Here is a 22,238-nt window from a genome sequence, read left to right as displayed (position 1 = left end):
ACTGATACGAGGAAAGTAAAGCAGACAGATTTTCTGTACAAGGTTTGCTTTCTTATTAGTGGTCCCATTAACTATTTTCTTGTTGCTGGGTGCTTCTCAAAATTTCCATAATTTATTTGGAGTTTGTACCAGGGGGCTGGGAGAAAATGGAATGTGGTTCCTGAGCATCTTTGAGTCAAGAGCACCTATGCCTGGAGCATGAGTAACAAAGGCTAGGTGAGCAGGTTTAGGGACATTTTCCTTCAGAAACAAAGGGACTTCAAGTCATAGAAGAGTATCCACCTGCAAAGTTCCTTCACCTTTGACTAATTTAATGAATATTCTCTTTATTCATTTCTCTTCATGGTTTCCTTGTCACATTCAGAAACACACCCATCAACACTCCAGCTAGGGCAGTCTCATAAGCTTTGTAAGAAAGCTGGAGGCCTAGCTGGGTACATTTGGGATCATCTAAGGAGAAAGGATGATAGAACCAGGTGGAGCAAGAAACGTGACAGCCCTCTGGCAGAGCTGCTGTTAGCAGGACTAGGATTTTGTAAATAGAGTGTGAGGTGGCCTGATTGCTGTAATTCCAGGGTCACTGGAGAGGGTCTTCATCTCTCTGTTCCCCTTCCACAAATAGCTCACATTCTAAGGTGCATAGTTCCTTGAAATTCAATTATTACAGACTTAGTCCTTGCATTTTTCTCTATAGTGAATGCTCTGAAAAAGCTAAAGGCTCTGAGAGAAGTAGTGTGCTCATTAAAGTGTTATAAGTGTTATAGGTCAATCAAAACAGATTTTGTGCCACCTGGAGAGGCAAAGACCCTCTCTTTGGGTGGCTATATAAAAGAGGTGTTCTAGAGAGCTGGGAGGGATGAAACTGCACAGGAGAGGAAAAGTGAGAAATGAGGAGACAAGAGTATGGAAAGCCATGTTCTTATCACCTTGACTGCCATTCTATGGTTCACCCAACCCCTCCACATTTGACTATCCACATGACAAAGAGAAATAATAGTAGCAGAAGCACAAATTAGCCTGTTCAAACTCTGATGAGTTCACTAACTACTACAGGAAATGACCCAGTTTATTGTAAAAAGTCGGCATGATTAAACCATTGAGTAAGCTAATAGATTCCTATTAGGAGAACTGGGTTTAATACGGCTTAGTAGTTTATGTGAGTTTAAAAAACTACTTAATCTGTCTGAATATGTTTTTGAAAGGACTTTCTGAAAGTAATTAGTCACTGCAAAATGTAAAATATTATGATTTTTGTGGAACCAGAAATCTTCTATTCTCACATTCTAATTTGTGTTGTGGGACAATACAGAGGAAGTGTCAGCCCCCTGGACAGAATTGTTCTCTTCAGGTGTTGGAAGACAGACAATTCTCTCATCTGCTATAGCCTTTGCCTCTTCATACTAAACATCCTTGGTTTCTCCAGGTACTCTTACTATGGCTAGCTTTGTAGATACAACCCTTTCTGGTTGCACTTACTATGTCCTTTTAAGGGGCCTGGGGCCCCAGAACAGACTGATGGATAATATGCTGTACTTTCATCTGCATGAAGTGCAGACCCCAGAGCAGACTCAACATGCTCATTTACCAACTATTGTTTTTCCTCGGCACCAATGCCCATGTACACATATAATATTCAGGCCAATTTCCAGAGGCATCAGGTTTGAAAATGAGACTCCAAGCATCACTATGAGTAGAGAGAAACAGAGCTGGCACATCAGTGTGGCATGTATAATTCAGTGGCCTCCATAATTTAGTAGAGAAATAACATTTCTTTTTCTCATCACCAGAAAACAATCAGCTATGAATGCACTTTAGGTATTAATACTTATTCCTTGATGCATAACAATCTCATTTAAAAATTCTCACTCCAAAAGATGCTTATCTTTGACAGAGGGGGACATTGGGTGGGGGGAAGGCCAGGTAAACATGATACACTATGTACAGCTGCATCCCCAGCCAAACTCACACAGTCTTAAGAATAAAAACAGTTAATGAGTATCATCATAGTCAGAGCCCCAAATAGTAAGATACAGAATTCCATTCACTCTATCACAGCCATGACTGACATTTAATTATTCTCTATTTTTTTGGTGCTTATAATTCCATTCTTATCATTCGTTTGTAAATCCTTTGGAACCCCTAGAAAAAGCGAGATCGAGTGACAAAACAGATAATGAAATCAGAGGCAGGAGAATAAAATTATAGCTTGTAGGTAAAGCAATGATTCAGTAGAGCAAGTTATTTCATAAGGTTGCAGAATCTGGGGGAGGAAATCAGAATTAATGGAGCAGCCTCTCAGGAGAGTTGAGAAAGAATCCAATGGCAGGTGAGTGCACAATAGATAGGAGGGTAGCTTGTTGTGGAAAGAACATTCAGCTCAGTGTTAACCCACCTCTGCCTCCATCTAGTATAGTTGTGAGAACTTAGGCATGTCGTTTAACCTTCTCTGGGTGTTTCACTTTCTCACCTATAAAATTCCATCACCATCACATACTTCTTAGCATTATTGTAAAACTTAAAAAGATGAACAATTGCTATACAAATGTAAGGACTGAAATCGTTTCCTAATATTAAAAATGTAATTGGAAGATTATGAGCAGTGTCAAAAGATGGAGAGTATAATCAACTTAAGCCAGGAGGCATAGGATTATGGATTTCCCTACATTCTTCCATTGTGGCCTGTGGGACCTATGTGTCCTGGCCAGCACACTCTTCTCACTTTCCCTAACTTGCCAGTTACACTGGGTAGTGAAGGTTAGTGGCCTAGCTTGTCCAGTGGGCCCTGCTGAAAAAAGTTGGAAAAGAAATATTTCCCAGATGCAGCTGTGGGAGCCCCTGAGCCCCAAGAAACATGCCAAGTTGAAAGCCCACTGGTGTATAGGTGTGAAGGTTGCTAAACCCAGTAAAGTAATATGAATGTGTTGCCAACCAAGAGGGAGGACCTCAGTTAGTTATGAGGAGCTAAAATATGAATGAAATCAGATCAAAGATCCAAAACCCAAAAGTAGGAAGTACTTCAGGCAGTGGGCCTATGGAAGACTAGTTTAGCTTTGCAAGTGGCTGGTTTTCAATATTCCAGTCAAAGGGATTCATAGGCAGGCACCTCTACTTAGTCTAAACATGCAAAGCCAATTGCATTGCATACTCAGCAAGAAAGCTTACCTTTCTTTTTGTTAATCTTTCCTCCCTTTTCTCTGTGTCTGCTCATAGAGTCAGGTTATATTTTTCTGACCACTGGTCTCTCTGTTTGGTAACAGAATATGATTCAGTCTTATTTTTTTTTAGAAGGGTACCTTTCCTTGCCTCTCAGCTTATGCAGGAGCCTTGTGAAGGCTCCTCTCACATCTCTAATTTCAGGAAGCATAACTAACCCTTTGCTTAGCTGCCATGTTCTGAAATCCATCATTATGGTCATGCTCATACCACTTTTCCCATGGATTCTCTTAACCAATAATTGAGCATGGCAGGGATGCTGAGGCAGGCCCCCCTCCTGAGTGAAAGGGGATTCCTCTGATGGGACACTGTGGCTGAGTACTCCCTAGAAGCCTGTGAAACTTTCCTTAGAACCACACTGCAGTCTGAAATGCTTCCACCTACCCTTCCTTCTTTACCTCTCTCCTTTATTTGAGGTCAGGTCAGCATCATAGTATGACAGATCTTCCAGCCTCTCCTTTCCCATTTCGTCTTGCAGCCATTTCCCCTGAAATATATCTTGCATGTCTAATCCCATCTTGATGTCTGCTTGTCAAATTGGCTCAAAAAAAGAGCTCTAAGAATTAACTTGGTCCCCACTCACAGCCCAAGAAACCTACCGTCACATACAATCAAGTCCAGAACCCAACATCATACATCTCTTCCTTTTCAGGAAAACATTTCAAGGACCCTTGAATTATAAAGGTCCTCATGATAGTGGATTATCAAGTTCAATGGAGGGAAAGAATGAAGAGTCATTTTACTCAAAAGAGTTTACTAAACTATTAACATGCCAGTCAGTCTCTTTCTCATCCTCTTCCTCCTTTCTTTTCCCTTCTCTGTTGGGCATTTTAGTCCTAAAGCTTTTAGGTATGGCAGAACAACATAGGTGTTTGTGCTGGGGTCCAGGGTAGAGAGAGGAATAGTGACCCAGAGCAGAAGCCAGAGCCTAGCCAGATGAAGGCATTCATCTGGGGGAGTGTGACCCTGCCTAAGAATTCACATTCCAAGAGAGTCAGGAGGGCCCAGCACCAATGGCCAACATGAGTGAGCTATGGATGTACTTCACCATGGTAGGTATGGGTGTGGAGCAGTCCCATGTGGGTGGCCCAGCACAAGGCTTCAAAGACTGAATGGATTGGAGGGCATCTGTGTGAGGGAGGGGTGGTGGTTAAGATGGGAGATTGGTTATATACAAGAGTCTTGGACAAATATGTATATTTAGGATAATAGGATGTAAGGTTCTTACTGTTAGAAAGGAGAGTTAAAACTATAGAAAGAGAAAAAATTAGACTGACTCTTGTGGTGTTGTATTGAAATGGGAAAGGCCATTGTGAATTCAGCATTTTCAGTATCTGTAGACAGATATAGAAATAAATATAAATATGTGTGTATGAATGTGTGTGTGTGCATAAATGTCATTCTCCACTGAAAAAACTCAGGGCTCCATGGAAAAGCAGCTGAATCCAGGACTGAAATGGGGAAAGTACAAGGTGAGGTGGGAATGTCTCATGGTACCAGAAATCAAGAATGCTCAAAAAGTGAGGCAGACACATCAAAAGCACATGGAAGCCAATTTAAAAGGCACCCGTTGGCAAAATCAGGGCAGTTCTAGTACTAAAATTACTAATGATTGTAATGGAATATAACTTATTGAGCAAAATAGCAAAACATGCTAAGAAATATCAATAAATGAGTATATTGAAAGTCTGATGAGGAACACACTATTTACATAGTTTCAAATTTCCTCCTGACACAATACCAATTAGCTATAAAGAGAAAAAGATTCACTTTAAAGTGACAGAGCCAAGCCGCAATCACCTTAGTCAAGTGATCAAAGTGAACATCAGAAGAGAGAAGATGGCGGCGAGATAGGTGGGAGCGGAGTTAACTTCCCTCTGCACCTGGGTGAAACACCTACCCATTCTACTGAGAAACAAAGCCAACAGCCAAAAGCAGCCCAGCATTTATGAAGATAGGAGATCGAAAAGTACAGAGGACACTGAGAAAACAGAAGGTAAGGGGATTGCTTCAGGACAAAAAGGTCCCTGGGACCAATGCGGGGATCAGGGCGGCTGTAGCCCCAGACCCGCCCATGCGGGGCCTGCCACAGGACTCCTGGGAGAGAGCCAGGTTAATGGCCCCCTCCCCTGCCAAACAAGGCCTTAGCAACACTGTGAGAGACCTGGTTGCCAGAAGTCACAGGGAGGGGAATAAGGACAAAGTGGAAAACCCAGGGAGACCATGGGCCCTGGCTGAGGAGAGTTGAAAGTTGGGCCACTGCGATCCTGACCGGGACAGCCCCCAGCCTAGCTGGAGAGGCCGGCTGTGTGAGAGGACACGCCCTTCCTTGTAAAGAGGGAGCCAAAGGATTGAGCAAGAGGATTTTTCCCCAAAAGAAAAAGACCCTCTAGGGCACTTTGGGGAATTCCCCTGCAGCAACAGCTCGAGTCTCCTCTCCACCCCGCCACCCATTGGGGGACTGTGCACACCTCATCTTGGAGGGAGCTGAGACTACAGGCACCACCCGGGAGAGGGTGCCCAGCAACTGGGAGTGTGCCCAGCAACCAGGGAGTGTGCTCATTCACTGGGGAGTGTCGGCACCTCATTTCAGAGGGAGCTGAGACTACAGGCACCGCCTGGGGGAGGGTGCCCAGCAACAGGGAGTGTGCCCATCCACCAGGGAGTGCCTGCAACTCATCTCGAAGGGAGCTGAGACTACAGGCACCAGGGAGAGTGCGAATCAAGGAAGGCTCTGCACGCACACCCATAGACAGAAGAAGGGCTACCATAAAAAAAAGAGTGGGTAGAAGCTGGGAACACCAGGATTCCTCATAGAAGAGTAAACCCACCAACAAAGGAAACACTAACAGATAAGAAGAGAAGAAGGTGAAGGAGGGAGGGGAAGCCACATGAAGTCAACCCAGGACCTCACTGAAAATACAAATAAATAGTGAAGAAATTACTAAGAACAAACAACAGAACAAGAGCAAGAGAAAAGCCTCAAAAACGTGTACACATGGAAGAACCAGCTCCAACACAACCTGCCCACACCTGCACAACAGAAGACAAGAGGAGGGGGACAGACTGACCCTCAGATAACCAGCTGGTGGGAAACACCCACCAAAGAAGACCCAACAAGAACAAAAAACTAGACATATACAGAGCCAACATAAACCACAGCCCAAGATCAGTAAGATCAGGAGATCAAGGAGACTGTACACTAAATCTCACAGGTATTCTATCACAGAAGTTTACACCAAAAACCCAGGGGGTCAAAACAGAGCAACTTAAGAAGCAGAGGCTAACAGGAAGAGTCTCACAAACAATGGGAAACAAAGAAACAATCCCCAAATGAAAGGAAAGGGGGAAGTCTCAGAAACAATGCTAAATGAAAAAGAGGCAAGTCAACTATCAGATAATGAGTTCAAAGAACTGGTTATGAGGAAGCTTAATGAGCTCACACAGAATTACCAAAAACTACAGGGAAACTACAATGAACTCACTGAAAACTATATCAACATGAAAAAGGAAATAGAAACTATCAACAAGGGCCAAAAGGAAAGAAAGAATACAGTTTCTGAACTGAAGAACACAGTAGAAGGAATCAAAAGCAGGCTTGATGAAGCAGAGGACCAGATCAGTGAACTGGAGAACAAAGTAGAAAAAAACACCCAGAATGAGCAAGAGAAGGAAAAGAGGCTCAGAAAGAATGAGGAGGGGTTACGGGGAAATGCAGGACAACATGAAATGCAATAATATACATATAATAGGGATAACAGAAGGAGAAGAAGAAGACTAAGGGATAGAAAACCTGTTTGAAAAAGTAATGATGGAAAATTTCCCTAATCTGAGGACAGAAAAAGTCACACATATCCAGGAATCACAGAGAGTCCCAATGAAGAGGAACCCAAAGAGGCCCACTGCAAAACACATCATAATTAAAATGGCAAAATTCCAAGACAAAGAAAGAATCTTAAAGGCAGCAAGGGAAAATAAGGAATTAACATACAAGGGAGCCCTGATAAGGTTAGCAACTGACTTCTCAATGGAAACGCTCCAAGCCAGAAGAGAATGGCAAAAAATATTCCAAGTAATGAGAACCAGAGGACTGCAAACAAGACTACTTTGCCCACCAAGGCTCTCAATCAAGATAGAAGGCCAAATAAGGAGTTTCCCAGACAAAAGAAGTCTAAAAGAATACAGCTCCACCAAACCAGCTCTGCAAGAGATGCTAAAGGGGCTTCTGTAAAGAAAGGAAGGAAAAGAGAGAAAGAGAGAAAAACACAGGTATAAAGAATCGGCAATGAATAAATACCTATCAATAATAACCTTAAATGCAAGTGGATTAAATGTTCCAATCAAAAGACTTAGAATAGCTGAATGGATAAGAAATCATGACCCACACATGTGCTTTCTTCAAGAAACCCACCTCAGGAAAGAAGACCTACGCAGATTGAAAGTGAAGAGCTGGAAACAAATTTTCCAAGCAAACGGACAGGAAAGAAAAGCAGGGGTAGCAATACTCATATCAGACAAAATAGACTTTAAAAAAAAGGGCCATGAAGAGAGACTCAGATGGTCACTTCACAATACTCAAAGGAAGAATCCACCAAAAAGACAAACAATGTAAATACATATGCACCCAACATAGGAGCACCCAAATACATAAAGAAAATCTTGGAGGACTTCAAGAAATATATTGACAGCAACACAATTATACTAGGGGATTTTAATACCCCACTGTCAAATATGCACAGATCTTCTAAACAAAATATCAACAAAGATATTTTGGCATTGAACAAGGCCTTGGATGAAATGGACCTAACTGATCTATATAGAGCCTTTCATCCCAAAGAAGCAAAATACACATTCTTTTCCAATGCACATGGAACATTCTCAAAGATAGACCACATGATAGGACACAAAACAAGCCTCAACAAATTCAAGAAAATTCAAATCATATCAAGCATTTTCTCGACCACAAGGGACTGAAACTAGAAACAAATCTCAAGGAAAACACTCCAAAACACTCAAAAACATGGAGATCGAATAGCATGCTATTAAAAAATGAATGGGTGAAAAATGAAATTAGGGACGAAATCAAAAAGTTTCTAGAAACAAATGAAAATGAACTCACAACAATCCAAAACCTATGGGACACAGCAAAGGCAGTCTTGTGAGGGAAGTTTATAGCGATACAGGCTTACCTAAAAAGAATAGAAATAGCTCAAATAAACAACCTAACCATACACCTAAAAGAACTCGAGGAACAACAACAAAGACAACCCAGAGCAAGGAGAAGGAAGGAAATATCCAAGATCAGACCAGAATTAAATGACAGAGACTAAAAACACAATTGTAAGAATCAACAAATCGAGGAGCTGGTTCTTTGAAAAGATAAACGAAATCGACAAACCCTTATGCAGGGGAAAAGAGAGAGAACCCAAATAAACACAATCAGAAATGAAAGAGGAGAGATTAAAACTGATACCACTGAAATACAAAGAACTATAAGAAATTACTACGAAGAACAGTATGCCAAAAAAATTGAAAACCTAGGTGAAATGGACAAATTTCTTGAAAAATATAACCTTCCAAAACTCAATGAAGAAGAAGCAGAAAGCCTGAACAGACCAGTAAGTCCTGATGAAATTGAAACAGTAATCAAAAGCTTCTGACACTAGAGGAGAACCAAGATGGCAGCGTAGATAGACACACTGCGCCTCCTTGCACAACCAGAACTGACAGAAAATCGAACAGCAAGGAAGTCCAACGGCAAGGAAGTCCCACACCAAGGAGATAAAAATTAAACATTCATCCAGACCACTAGGAGGGGCGGAGAACGCAGCCGAGGCAGAGAGGATTTGCATTGCCATGGCGGGACCCACACTGGCAGAGTGTGGGATGAACAAGGCAGGCAGTCTGACCACTAGCAGACCCTGCGACCCTACATTCGCGCACAGATAAACCGAGAGGCCCAGACTCAGAGTGGTGGAGAATGGGGCAGGCGCAGCAGCTGGTAGCAGACCCCGCAGCCCCACATTTGCGCACAGATAAACTGGGACAAACAGGGGAGGGGGGGAGGAGCAAGGCAGACCAGGAAATCCAGGGCTCCAGCACTGGGAAATAAAGCCTCAAACCTCTGAGTGAAAACACCCATGGGGGTTGGGGTGGCAGCAGGAGAAACTCCCAGCCTCACAGGAGAGGTCATTGGAGAGACCCACAGGGGCCTAGAGTGTGCCCAACCCCAGCCACTCAGGAACCAGCACCAGAGGCCCAATTTGATTGTGGGTAGCAGAGGGAGTGACTGAAATCCGGCAGAGAGTGGAGCGGGCGCCATTACTCCGTCTCGGCCCCTCCCCCATGTACAGTGTCACAGCACAGCCTCACAGCGCAGCGTCACAATGCAGAGACCAGCGTTACCCCGCCCCTGGGAACACTTAAGGCTCCACCCCTTTAAGTAACAGAAGCACCAAGACAAAAAAAAAAAAAAAATTGGCCCAAATGACAGAACACTTCAAAGCTCCAGAAAAAATACAAGTAAGTAAGGAAGAGATAGCCAACCTATCAGATGCACAGTTCAAAACACTGGTTATTAAGACGCTCACAGAATTGGTTGAATTTGGTCGAAAACTAGATGAAAAAATGAAGCCTATGCTAAGAGAAACAAAGGAAAATGTACAGGGAACCAATAGTGATGCGAAGGAAACTGGGACTCAAATCAATGGTGTGGACCAGAAGGAAGAAAGAAACATCCAACCAGAAAAGAATGAAGAAACAAGAATTCGGGAAAATGAGGAGAGGCTTAGGAACCTCCAGGACATCTTGAAATGTTCCAACATCCGAATCATAGCGGTGCCAGAAGAAGAGGAAGAACAAAAAATGGAAAACTTATTTGAACAAATAATGAAGGAGAACTTCCCCAGTCTGGCAAAGGAAATAGACTTCCAGGAAGTCCAGGAAGCTCAGAGAGTCCCAAAGAAGCTGGACCCAAGGAGGAACACACCAAGGCACATCATAATTACATTCCCCAAGATGAAACATAAGGAGAGAATCTTAGAAGCAGCAAGAGAAAAGGAGACAGTTACCTACAAAGGAGTTCCCATAAGACTGTCAGCTGATTTCTCCAAAGAGACCTTACAGGCAAGAAGGGACTGGCAAGAAGTATTCCGAGTCATGAAAGGCAAGGGCCTACATCCAAGATTACTGTATCCAGCAAAGCTATCATTTAGAATGAAAGGGCAGATAAAGTGCTTCTCAGATAAGGTCAAGTTAAAGGAGTTCATCATCACCAAGCCCTTATTATTTGAAATGTTAAAGGGACTTATCTAAGAAAATAAGATAAAAAAATATGAACAGTAAAAATGGCAGCAAACTCACAGTTATTAACAACCACACCTAAAACAAAAACGAAGGTAAAATAAGCAAACAACTAGAAGAGGAACAGTACCACAGAAATGGAGATCACATGGAGGGTTATTAACAGGGAATTGGGAGGGGGAGTGGGGGGAAGGTACAGAGTATAAGTAGCATAAATGATAGGTGGAAAATAGACAGGGGGAGGGTAAGAATAGTGTAGGAAATGTAGAAGCCAAAGAACTTAGAAGTATGACCCATGGACATGAAGTATAGGGGGGGAATGTGGGAGGGATGGGGTGGGCCAGATGGAGTGCAGTGGGGGGGGGAATAGGACAACTGTAATAGCATAATCAATAAATATATTTTAAAAAAAGTAAAGAAAAGAAAAAAAGCTTCGGACACATAAAAGCCCTGGACCAGACAGTTTCACGGGAGAATTCTATGGAGCATTTAAGGGGGAGCTAACCCCCATCCTCCACAGATTATTTCAAAAAATTCAAGAAGATGGAAGACTCCCAAAATTGCTTTACAAAGCCAACTTCATCCTAATCCCAAAACCAGATGAAGACATAACAAAGAAAGAAAACTTCAGGCCAATATCACTGATGAACATATTCACTAAAATCCTCAACAAAATATTGGCAAACTGCATCCAGCAATACATTAAAAAGATCATACACCATGATCAAGTGGGATTCATCCCAGGGATGCAAGGATGGTACAACATTCACAAATCAATAAACATAATACACCACATCAACAAAAGCAAAGACAAAAACCACTTGATCATATCAATAGATGAGGAAAAAGCATTTGCTAAGGTACAGCACACATTTCTCATAAGAACACTCAGCAAAGTGGGAATAAAGGGAGCATTCCTCAACACAATTAAGGCCATATATGAGAGACCTACAGCCAACATCACACTCAATGGACAAAAACTTAGAGCTTTCCCACTAAGATCAGGAACAAGACAATGATGCCCTCTCTCACCACTCCTATTCAACATAGTATTGGAAGTCCTAGCCACAGCAATCAGACAAGAAAAAGCAATAAAAGGTATCCAAATTGGAAAGGAGGAAATGAAACTGTCACTGTTTGCAGATGACATGATAGTGTACATGGAAAACCCTATAGACTCCACTCAAAAACTACTCGACCTAATAAATGAATTTGGCAAAACAGCTGGATACAGAGTCAATACCCAGAAATCAAAGGCATTCCTGTACACCAGCAACAAAACTGCAGAAACAGAAATCAGGAAAAAAATCCCATTCGATATAGCAACAAGAAAAATAAAGTACCTAGGAATAAACCTAACCAAGGAGGTAAAAGACCTGTACTCGGAAAACTACACAACACTGAAGAAAGAAATTAAGGAAAACACAAACAAATGGAAGCATGTACCATGCTCATGGATTGGAAGAATTAACATCATCAAAATGGCCATACTACCCAAAGCAATTTATAGATTCAATGCAATCCCTAATAAAGTACCCATGACATATTTCACAGATATAGAACGAACATTTCAGAAATTTATTTGGAACCATAAATGACCCCGAATAGCTGCAGCAATTTTGAGAAAGAAGAACAAAGCAGGAGGGATCACAATACCTGATATCAAACTGTATTACAAGGCCACTGTAATCAAAACAGCCTGATACTGGCATATAAACAGGCCCATAGAACAATGGAACAGAATACAGAGCCCAGAAATAAACCCAAGTCTTTTGGTCAATTAATATTTGACAAAGAAGTTAGGAGCATAAAATGGAGCAAAAACAGCCTCTTCAACAGATGGTGTTGGGAGATCTGGACAGCTACGTGCAAAACAATCTAATTCGATCACCAACTCACACCATACACAAAAATAAATTCAAGGTGTGTAAAAGACTTAAATATAAGTCGTAACACCATAAAAGTCCTAGAAGAAAACATTGGCAGGAAGATCTCAGACATTCCACGCAGCAACATCCTCACAGACACGTCCCCTAAAGCAAGGGACATAAAGGAAAGAATAAACAAATGGGACCTCATCAAAATAAAAAGCTTCTGCATGGCTAAAGAAAAGAGCATTGAAATACAAAGAGAACCAACACTATGGGAAAACATATTTGCCAAGGATACCTCAGACAAGGGCCTGATCTCCAAAATATATAAAGAACTCACATGACTCCACTCCAGGAAGACAAACAACCCAATCAAAAAATGGGCAAAGGACTTGAACAGACACTTCTCCAAGGAAGACATACAGAGGGCCCAGAGACATATGAAAAGATGCTCAGCATCACTAGCCATCAGAGAGATGCAAATATAAACCACAATGAGGTACCATCTCACACCAGTCAGAGTGGCCAACATAAACAAATCAACAGACAAATGTTGGAGAGGTTGGGGAGAAAAGGGAACCCTACTACACTGTTGGTGGGAATGCAGACTGGTGAGGCCACTGTGGAAAACAGTATGGAATTTCCTCAGAAAACTAAAAATGGAACTGCCCTTTGACCCAGCATTTCCACTGCTGGGATTATACCCTAAGAACACTGAAACACCAATCCAAAAGAATCTGTGCACCCCAATGTTCATAGCAGCACAATTTACAATAGCCAAGTACTGGAAGCAACCGAAGTGCCCATCAGCAAACGAGTGGATCCAAAAACTATGGTATATTTACACAATGGAATTCTACGCAGCAGAGAGAAAGAAGGAGCTTATACCCTTTGCAATAGCACGGATGGAACTGGAGAGCATTATGCTAAGTGAAATAAGCTGGGAGGTGAGGGACAAATACCATATGATCTCACCTTTAACTGGAACATAGTCAATAGAAGAAAAAAGCAAACAAAATATAACCAGAGACATTGAGGTTAAGAACAATCTAACAATAGCCAGGGCGGGGGGAGGGGGGGGTGGGGGCGGGGACAGTGGGAAGAGGGGATTACAGGAACTACTATAAAGGACACATGGACAAAACCAAGGGGGAGGGTGGAGGTGGGGGAGAGAGGTGGGTTTACCTGGGGTGGGGTGGAGGGATGGGGAGAAAAGGCATACAACTCTAACTGAATAACAATAAAAATTAAAAAATAATAATAATAATGTTACTTAAAAAAAAAAGAAAATACATTCTTAAAAATGTTAGTTGGTATATTGTGGGTTACAGTGAAAACTGACATAACATTTTGGGAAGATAGTTGGGCCTTAATCAACTAAATTTAAAATGGATATTACTTTGGACCATTAATTCTACTGAAATGCTAATGTGTGAGAACAGACATGTACAAGGGATAATCTCTGCAGTATAATTTGTAGTAGTAAAGAGATGACAAACAATAAAAATGTCCAGTAATGGAGGTATGGTGCATCCAAATAATGGATAGTTGTGACTATGGAAAACAATGATTAGAGTGAACCAAACTCCAAGTAAATTGTTAAGTGTGTATGTGAGTACACAAAAATATCTGGAAACATACCCCAGAAACTATTGAGAGTGATTATCAGGGACATGGGGTGGTACACTTTGTGTACTGTTTGTATTTTTTGCCATATTTATTTTATCTTTTTAAAAGTTATATTTGCCTATGTAACCACAATGCAACCTTTAAAATCAGGTAGTTAGGTTTTAATAAAGGCAATAGGAGAATTTGTCCATAAACTTTGCAAAGAGAAAAATGTATCTGCAACTAAGTGTTTGCCAAACTTTTTTTTTAAGATTTTATTTATTTATTTTTAGAGAAAAGGGAAGGGAGGGAGAAAGAGAAGGAGAGAAACATCAATGTGTGGTTGCCTCTCACTCACCCCAGACTGGGGACCTGGCCCACAACCCAGGCATGTGCTCTGACTGGTAATCGAATCAGTGACCTTTGGTTCAAACGTCAGCACTCAATCCACTGAGCCACACCAGACAAGGCCCAAGCTTCTTAATTGTCCTGATCTGCTTAAACTCAACACTCCCTGCCCCTTCTTCCCTCAGATATCAGTATACCATCTATACCACCACTGCCCCTTCCCTCATCCATGACAGACATTGTTAATTGATCCCAGCACTCATTACCTCTGAGCCCAGAAATAGAGAATTCTCAGTGCAGAAAGCCCAGCAGCTTAAAAGCAGTCATCAGTTTGGGAAAGGAGAAAGCCTTTAGGTCCCTGCCCTTCAGAGAATGTCATCTCTTCCAAAGGCCTACAGGGGCTCTATCCTCCAGTGGGCAAAGCATCAAAACACTGGGCTTAGCCTGGCCACTCACAGTTTAGCCCAACCCTGCTCACCCACCCCTATATTTGTGCTCCATTTGGAGTTGTGCCAGTCCATTCCTGGGACATTAGGGGAACCTGGTTAACACTCAGCTCATGGACCAGAGTGTGGATTCAGCAATACTTTCAACCAACACAGTCAGGTACTTCTTTCACATGCCCTCAAATCTCTGGGAATCCTGCTGAAATGCAGACTCAGATTTTGGGGTCAAGGAGGAGCCTGAGATTCTGTATTTCTCATAAGCTCCAGAGTGATGACTTGCTGCTGGTTTGGGGACCACATTTTGAGTAGCAAGGCCTTACAGCAGTGGTTCCTAAACTTTAGCTGGAATCAGAATGACCTGGAAAGTTCATTAAAACACAAATTGCTGGACTTACCCCCAGAGTTTCTGATTCAGTACGTTTGTGATGGGTACCAAGAATTTGTATGTCTAACAAGTTCTCAGGTGACACAATGGCCGCTGGTCCAGGATGGGTTTGGTTCTCAAACATGTCGGAAAGAAATCCTCCAGCAACACTCACCCTCCATCCTCCAGGAAGCCTTTGAAGCAGCATTGGGCACATCTGATTTGAAACCCTCACCTGTTACTTATTGAGAGCTGCTTAACCATCCTGAGGCTCAGTTTCACCATCTATAAAATGAGTCTAGCAATGCCTTACCTCGGATTGCAGTCGTAAAGACTCAGAACCAATGCAAGTAAAGGACTTAGCACAGCACTCAGCACATTTTAGTTTAGTTTCCTTTGCCTTTGCCTTGGGGCAGGCATCCTGCCCTCCCAAGGGTCTGGAGGAACATGGCATGAATCTCCCACAGGAGTGCACTACCCCCAGGCAGACCTCAAATTTAGAGCTTGTTCACATTTGATGTTCACATGCACCCTGGGTGCTAACATGGCGATGTCAGCTAAACTGTTCCCTTAATAGTCTTTCCATTGTACACATTGCATTGCACGTAGACAGAATGTTGCATCTGTGAGGTGGTCTCCGGGCTTCCTCTTTGACAAGGTCTGGTCACCTTTCTGATATTACAGGTGCTGGGCTCAGGGAAGTAACCATAGGCAATGGGAAGCCAACCTGAACTTTCCTTGGCCTTTCACAAAGGCTCCCGGGTACAGGCTCCCACCCACCCTCCCAAACCATCACTACCCTGATCACCAAATCCACAATCTTTGCTGCAAATTACTGGCTATGGTGGCGAGATGGTGGGGAAGGGAGCAAATAGGTACTCTCTGGCACACAGCAGATAGGGTTTTCAGTGATGCATTCTTTCTGTGTAACTTCTGAAGGCAGCACAAATTCGGAGCACTTGACAACACCGAATCTTCTCACAGATGTCTGGCCATTCTGGGTGTCACATCCGTTGGGGCTCATTGGGAACACCTCACGTCCAGAAACCTTTGGGGCTGACTACCCTAGAGGACAGGTGGCAAACACAATGCCTGCAAGTCAAACGTGGCCCTCCACCTTGTTTTATCTGGCCTGGCACCTTGTTTCTACCCAGTAGCAGTGCAGAGCTCCTTGCCCCTATTTAGGGAGTAGTTCCATTTATACAGTCCTAACATTACATTCAGCCCTTTGAAGGCAACTGTGAGGCTGATGTGGCCCCCGGTGAAAATGAGTTTTACACCCCTGCTGTAGAGGAAGGAAAGTGGTCATGAGAGGGCTTCACATCTGGAGGGACTCAAGAGGAGATTTCCAGATAACTGAGACTTAACCCTTTAAAAACCAGAGCTTGATTCCCCAAACCTCTCTCCTCAAATTTATACTATTTGTTAGACAGTTTTCCAGGTAAACTATGCATTTCCATGCTTCCTTCAGTAGAGGCTATGCATCATAATATATTTTTATTATAATGACTCAGGGTCATTACTGGATCAGCAATCAGTGTGTAAAATTGGACCACTTGAACAATATTCTTTCTTTTAAAAAATCATTTTTATTGTTATTCTATTAGAGTTGTCCCAAATTTTCCCCCTTTGCCTTCCTCCACCCATCCCATCACCTGTTCCTGTAGCTAATCCCCACACTGTTGTCCATGTCCATGGGTCATTCATACATGTTCTTTATCTAGTCCCTTTCCCTCCTTTCCACCATTACTCTCCCTCCCCTCTGATCACTTTCAGTCTCTTTCATGTTTCCATGCCTGTTGTTCTATTTTGTTCATTAGTTTAATTTTTTCATTAGATTCCTCTTACAGGTGAGATCGTAAGGTATTTGTCTTTCACTGACTGGTGAAAGATTTCTTTTTTAAAGATTTTATTATTTAATTTTAGAAAGGGGAAGGGAGGGAGAAAGAGAGGAAGAGGAACAGTAATGTGTTGTTGCCTCTCACACACCCCCTACTGGGAACTTGGCCTGCAACCCAGGCATGTGCCCTAGACTTGGAATTGAACCCTTTGACTCTCAGGCCAGCACTCAATCCAGTGAGCCACACCAGCCAGGGCCCAACTGGCTTATTTTACTTAGCATAATATTCTCCAGTTCCATCCATGCTGTTGGAAACATTAGGAGTTCCTTCTTTCTTTCTGCTGTATAGTATTCCATTGTGTACATGTACCATGGTTTTTTGATCCACTCATTTACTGATGGGCATTTGGGCTGTTCCCATCACTTGGTTATTGTAAATAGCACCGCTATGAACATAGGTGTGCATAAGTTCTTTTGAATTGGTAATTCAGGATTCTTGGGGTATATATTCCCAGCAGCAGAAGCACTGAGTCAAGAGGCAGTTCTATTTTTAGTTTTTTAAGGAAACCCCATACTGTTTTCCATAGTAGCTATACCAGCCTGCATTCCCACCAAAAGTGCATTAGGGCTCCCTTTTCTTTGCATCCTCACCAGCACTTGTTGTTTTTGAACAATCTTCTTAATATTGCATCCTTTGGCTCCAAGTATTCTTTTCACTTCCTGCTTTTCTTAAGTCAGTTTTTCCCTCTGACCTCAGATTTGACATATCGACTCTATTTGGTGTTTCCCTCACTCTGCTCCTTTGCTATTTCATTTATTCCTTAACTTGGGAGCCAGTTCTTTAACTGTCTTGGATTCCTCTGGATTTCACATGAGCTTAACTCCTACCATAAAGGGAGATGGGTAGAACTGGATTGCGTAAAAATATTTGCCCCTATGGTCAACACTCCCTGTTTTCAAGTGCTTTTGAATCATGTTCCAGGTCCTTAGTGACACTTACTTTCTTCATTTCTGGTAGCTTGGTGTCAGACTGTCACTTCATGCTGCTTCATAAGGACTTGTCTCTAGCTGTCCCTTTCCTGCTACAGGGTTTTCTGCTGTAGGCTATAACATCAAAAATCCAAGCATGTTAAAATTGTGCATAAACTAAAAATTGATAAACTTTAAGTGGGGGTTTAGGTGGCCTTCCTACTAGTAAAGGGCGTGCTTTCTGGTTTTGGTCCATGTTTGTCTTGATGGTCCCAAGGCCCGACTCCCTGTATCTCAGTCTGCATCACTGATATGATATAGGACCTTGCTTTCTAAGTATTAGTTAAAGCATTGTCACAGTGCATTTTATTTCTATTTTTATAATCTTTGTATAAAGGGACAAATATAGCCTCATCACTGAAAGAGACACAAATCATCTATTCAAAACCAAGCATATGACAGATGAAGAAGCAGAGGCTCAAAGTGAGGATAAATGGCTTGCTGAAGATCTCATGACTCTTTAGGGCAGCTCCTGGAGTCTCTTTAATATCTCCTGATTTCTAGTTGAATCTCTTTATGTATCACCAGTGGTTTAGTCATTAATTCACTCATTATATGTTTGCAGCAAAAGACCAATATGTATTGATACAATTGATAAAAGACATCTTTTCAGAATGTGCTTATTCATGGGAAGTCTTTGAAGCATCTCCAAAGAAGTATGGAGCTTTTAGGACACACTCTGAAAATGAATATACAATGTAATCTGTAGTGTATAATTCTGCCCAGCCTTTGATAAACCAACAATTGCATTCTCTGTGTTTGGGAGATGGTGAAAGTTAATCCAAAGAGATAAGGTGGTTTGTCCAAAGTCAAACAGAAGTTTAAGGCCAGCGCAGAACCTGGGATCTGAATCCAGACTCCCAGCCCAATCTGCTTTCCATATATTCTATGCTTTTCTCTCCAAAGCATCAACTGCTTTTGGAAGAGAAATTCTATATCCTTGAGAAGGGTGAGCCAGTGGATATATTATTTTGGAAATGAAAGGATCCCTGGAAGAGCTGCTGGAGAAAACCAAGAGAGATCTCTCACTTTCCACATCCTAGTTGTCACTTGGACACTTGCTAGGCTCTAGAGAATGATTCAAAATAACTAACACAGGAAGCTTAGGACTTCACAGAGTTCCACTGATGGACATTAAGAACCTGATCTTGCCCCAATAACAAAGCCAAAAAATGTATAGGAGTCAAACAGTCTTCAAGGTCAGGATCCTCAGAAGGCTGATTATTACAATAGCCTCCTATCTTGTTTCTCCACCTCCTCATTCTTCCAATTCATCCTCCACAGTGCCTCAAAAAAAAAAAAAAGTTTTCTAAGTCATGTTCAAAAATCTCCAATAACTCTCTCTTTACAGGGGAAAAAAGTCTAAACTTAATCAGGTATTTGAGGACATCCACACACTGAAACTATAGGCCTTTCCAAGTTCATATCCCAATATTCCTTATAGGGTAGTTTGTTCCAAACTCAGCTACCTGAAGTCTCCCAAGTGCATTCCACGCTTTTTTGGCCAGAACCTCTGACCAGCCATTTTCTCTGCTGCAATTTCCTTTCCTTTAGAGCCCAAGACCCAAATCCGACTGGTGCCCCCTGTTCCAGTACAAATGCCCACACTACAGAGTAGCGATCCCTGCCTCCTCCCAATTACTTCACACTTTATGGGTACCTCTCTCAAGGCATTTATCATACTCTATTTTGTATCACTATTATTTATTGATATGTCAGATCTCAACTTTTAGACCATTTTTTTAAAGCTAGGATCATCTTCTGGTTTATTTTTACATCCTTTGCAGGATTTAGTGGTGTCTGATCACAGCAGATTTATTGTGGAAGAATAAGAAGTGCATGGAATTTTAGTCTCAGAGGTTTGGATTCAAATCCTGACTTTGCTACCCACCAGTTGCACAAAATGTTTTAATTATCCTGAGTCCCTGCCTCCTTATCCGAAGAAAGAGAATACTAACATCTCCACTTCAGTGCTGTTAGGTCAGTTAGTGGTGAGGTATGTGAGATATCTGGCATAGTTCGGGGTGTACATAATTGGATAATAAATAGGTACTTTAGTAAGTATTTTTTTAAAGAAATAATTTGGGGGAAATATGTGAGATAGAGGTACAGCTGAATAGGAATTGAATGTGGGAGACCTCTTCTGATCAAATTCACAAAGCCTGAGGAATGGTCCTCCTCCCTTTCTTCCCTTCCAAGCCGAACAAGACAGCATCCCAGACAGGAAATCATCGGCTTCACTGCCACTCTTTCCTGCAGCTCATCCTTCACTTCTTCCAATTTGGGGTAGTGCCTTTTCGTTCCCCCAGGATCCTCTCCCTGGAGCCCAGGCTAGGGTGTTTAAATATGGCCCCCAGATGGTGCTGAGAAGGAGGGTACAGCCTCATCCTCCCCCTCAGCCTGGTCCTGCCTGCCTCATCCACTAGGCCCAATGAGAAACAGGTGATTGCGGAGGATACTGGGGGAGGCTTTGATCTGCCGGCTGCACAGAAGCCAGCTGAGCCAAGAAGGAGCAGTGTCAGATTTATTGCAGCCCTGAGAAGTACAGATATTAGGTTGGCTGTAGCTCACTGACCTCTTCAGGCTTTCCATTTTGGTCTGAGATTTATTACCTCCTTGGCTTTTTTAATTCCCAGGGATCTGTGCCTTTAACATTTCTGCTCAAGCCCCCCAAGTCACAAGGACTTCCTGTTTGCCAAGACCTCAGATAAAGAAGACACAAACCACAGAACACCAATACTATGTAATTTTTTTGTTCCTGACTCCTTAATTTCTCAGCTATCCTAGGTGTTCTGTCAAGATGCAGTCTGAAAGTCTAGACTGAGAGATATCTATGATAGAAAATGTACATCAGTATTTCAAGTCCTCTGAATTTATTCTAGCCATTTGACAGTTGCTTGGAGATACAATCTCAATTTTTGCAGTGGCCCCTTCAGCAAGATATTTATGGCAGATACAACTGTAATTATTTACCTGTAACAAAGTCCAGGTCTGTCTGCTTCAGGTGATTCAGGCAGCAGAGGAACAGGGAGAAAAGATTCATCTTCCTCTTGTCCAAAAGTTGACCTTTTGCCCTTGGGCCCCTTCCCCACTCATAAAAATGTTGATGTGCTGGGTATGGGCCATTTCCTGTGACTCTTCTGGATACCAGTATTAAAATAGGTGGGCCAAAAATAATACATGCATGATGAAGTGGCAAAAAAATACATTTGGTGAGCTCCTTGAAGGCAGGCACACACTGTGCTTTGTTTTCCCTATTTTCTGGTTCGAACTTACATGGAGGTAAACTCACCATCAGTATTTAAAGGTTCAATTTTTTCCTGCAAACATATTCAAAATAATACACAATAATGCATGTTGACCCCCAGAATAGTCCCCTGAGGAAAATGTGCAATTATTCCAAAACTGCAGCTGCTCAGAAGATCCTGGTACCAGCCCAGTTTGTATCATCCTCATAGGTTGGTTAGTTTGTTTCAGTCTCTGGTCTTTCCACTCACATTTCACTTTTAGCCAAAAATGTTTCCCAAAGTAATTGCCCACTTTAAGGATGGACAGAGTTTTCAAACAACTTTTGGGAAATCATAATCCATCTAAAAAGGTAAAGAGCTGGCAACACTGATTGCATCCACGAGCCTGTGCTGTGGATCCCAGGACAACTCCAAAGAGGAGATGATTTTCCTGAACCATAACAGCAATGTGGGCATAAACATATCGCCTATCTAAAGGTCTTTCCTGCAGGATCAGTGTCTATTTGAAATAATGTTAAAAAAATTCTGTGTGTTTGTAAGAAAACAAATTAAGTTGTGTTAATTTATTTTGTTAACATGTGTGCTTTTTTTGTTTTGGTGGTTATTTGTAATTATTTTTTGTTAAAAGATTTTTTTTTCTTTTGTCTGCCTTTTCTCCCCATCCCTCCACCCCACCCCAGCTGAACTCACCTCCCTCCCCCACCTCCACCCTCCCCCTTGATTTTATCCCCTACTATAAAGGTTATTTGTACTCTTGACAGAGGTGCCAAGAATGAAAGGCATTTGTGTGACACTTGGGGCTTCATGGTGGTGAGAATTTTGTCTTTCTCTCTCCTCCTGCATTTGCATGGGTCAGAATCTCCTTGCCACCATGTTAAAATGACCAAGCTGCTGCACAGTTTAAACTTGCACATGACCACTCCAGCTTGTTTGTCTCAATAGGAGGGCAAGAAAATTCTGCTTTAAAAC

This window comes from Desmodus rotundus, chromosome 2 (assembly GCF_022682495.2).
Source record: "Desmodus rotundus isolate HL8 chromosome 2, HLdesRot8A.1, whole genome shotgun sequence".
Classification (NCBI taxonomy): Eukaryota; Metazoa; Chordata; class Mammalia; order Chiroptera; family Phyllostomidae; genus Desmodus; species Desmodus rotundus.
The sequence above is the reverse complement of the archived record's forward strand: the minus strand, read 5'-3'. Positions refer to the sequence as shown.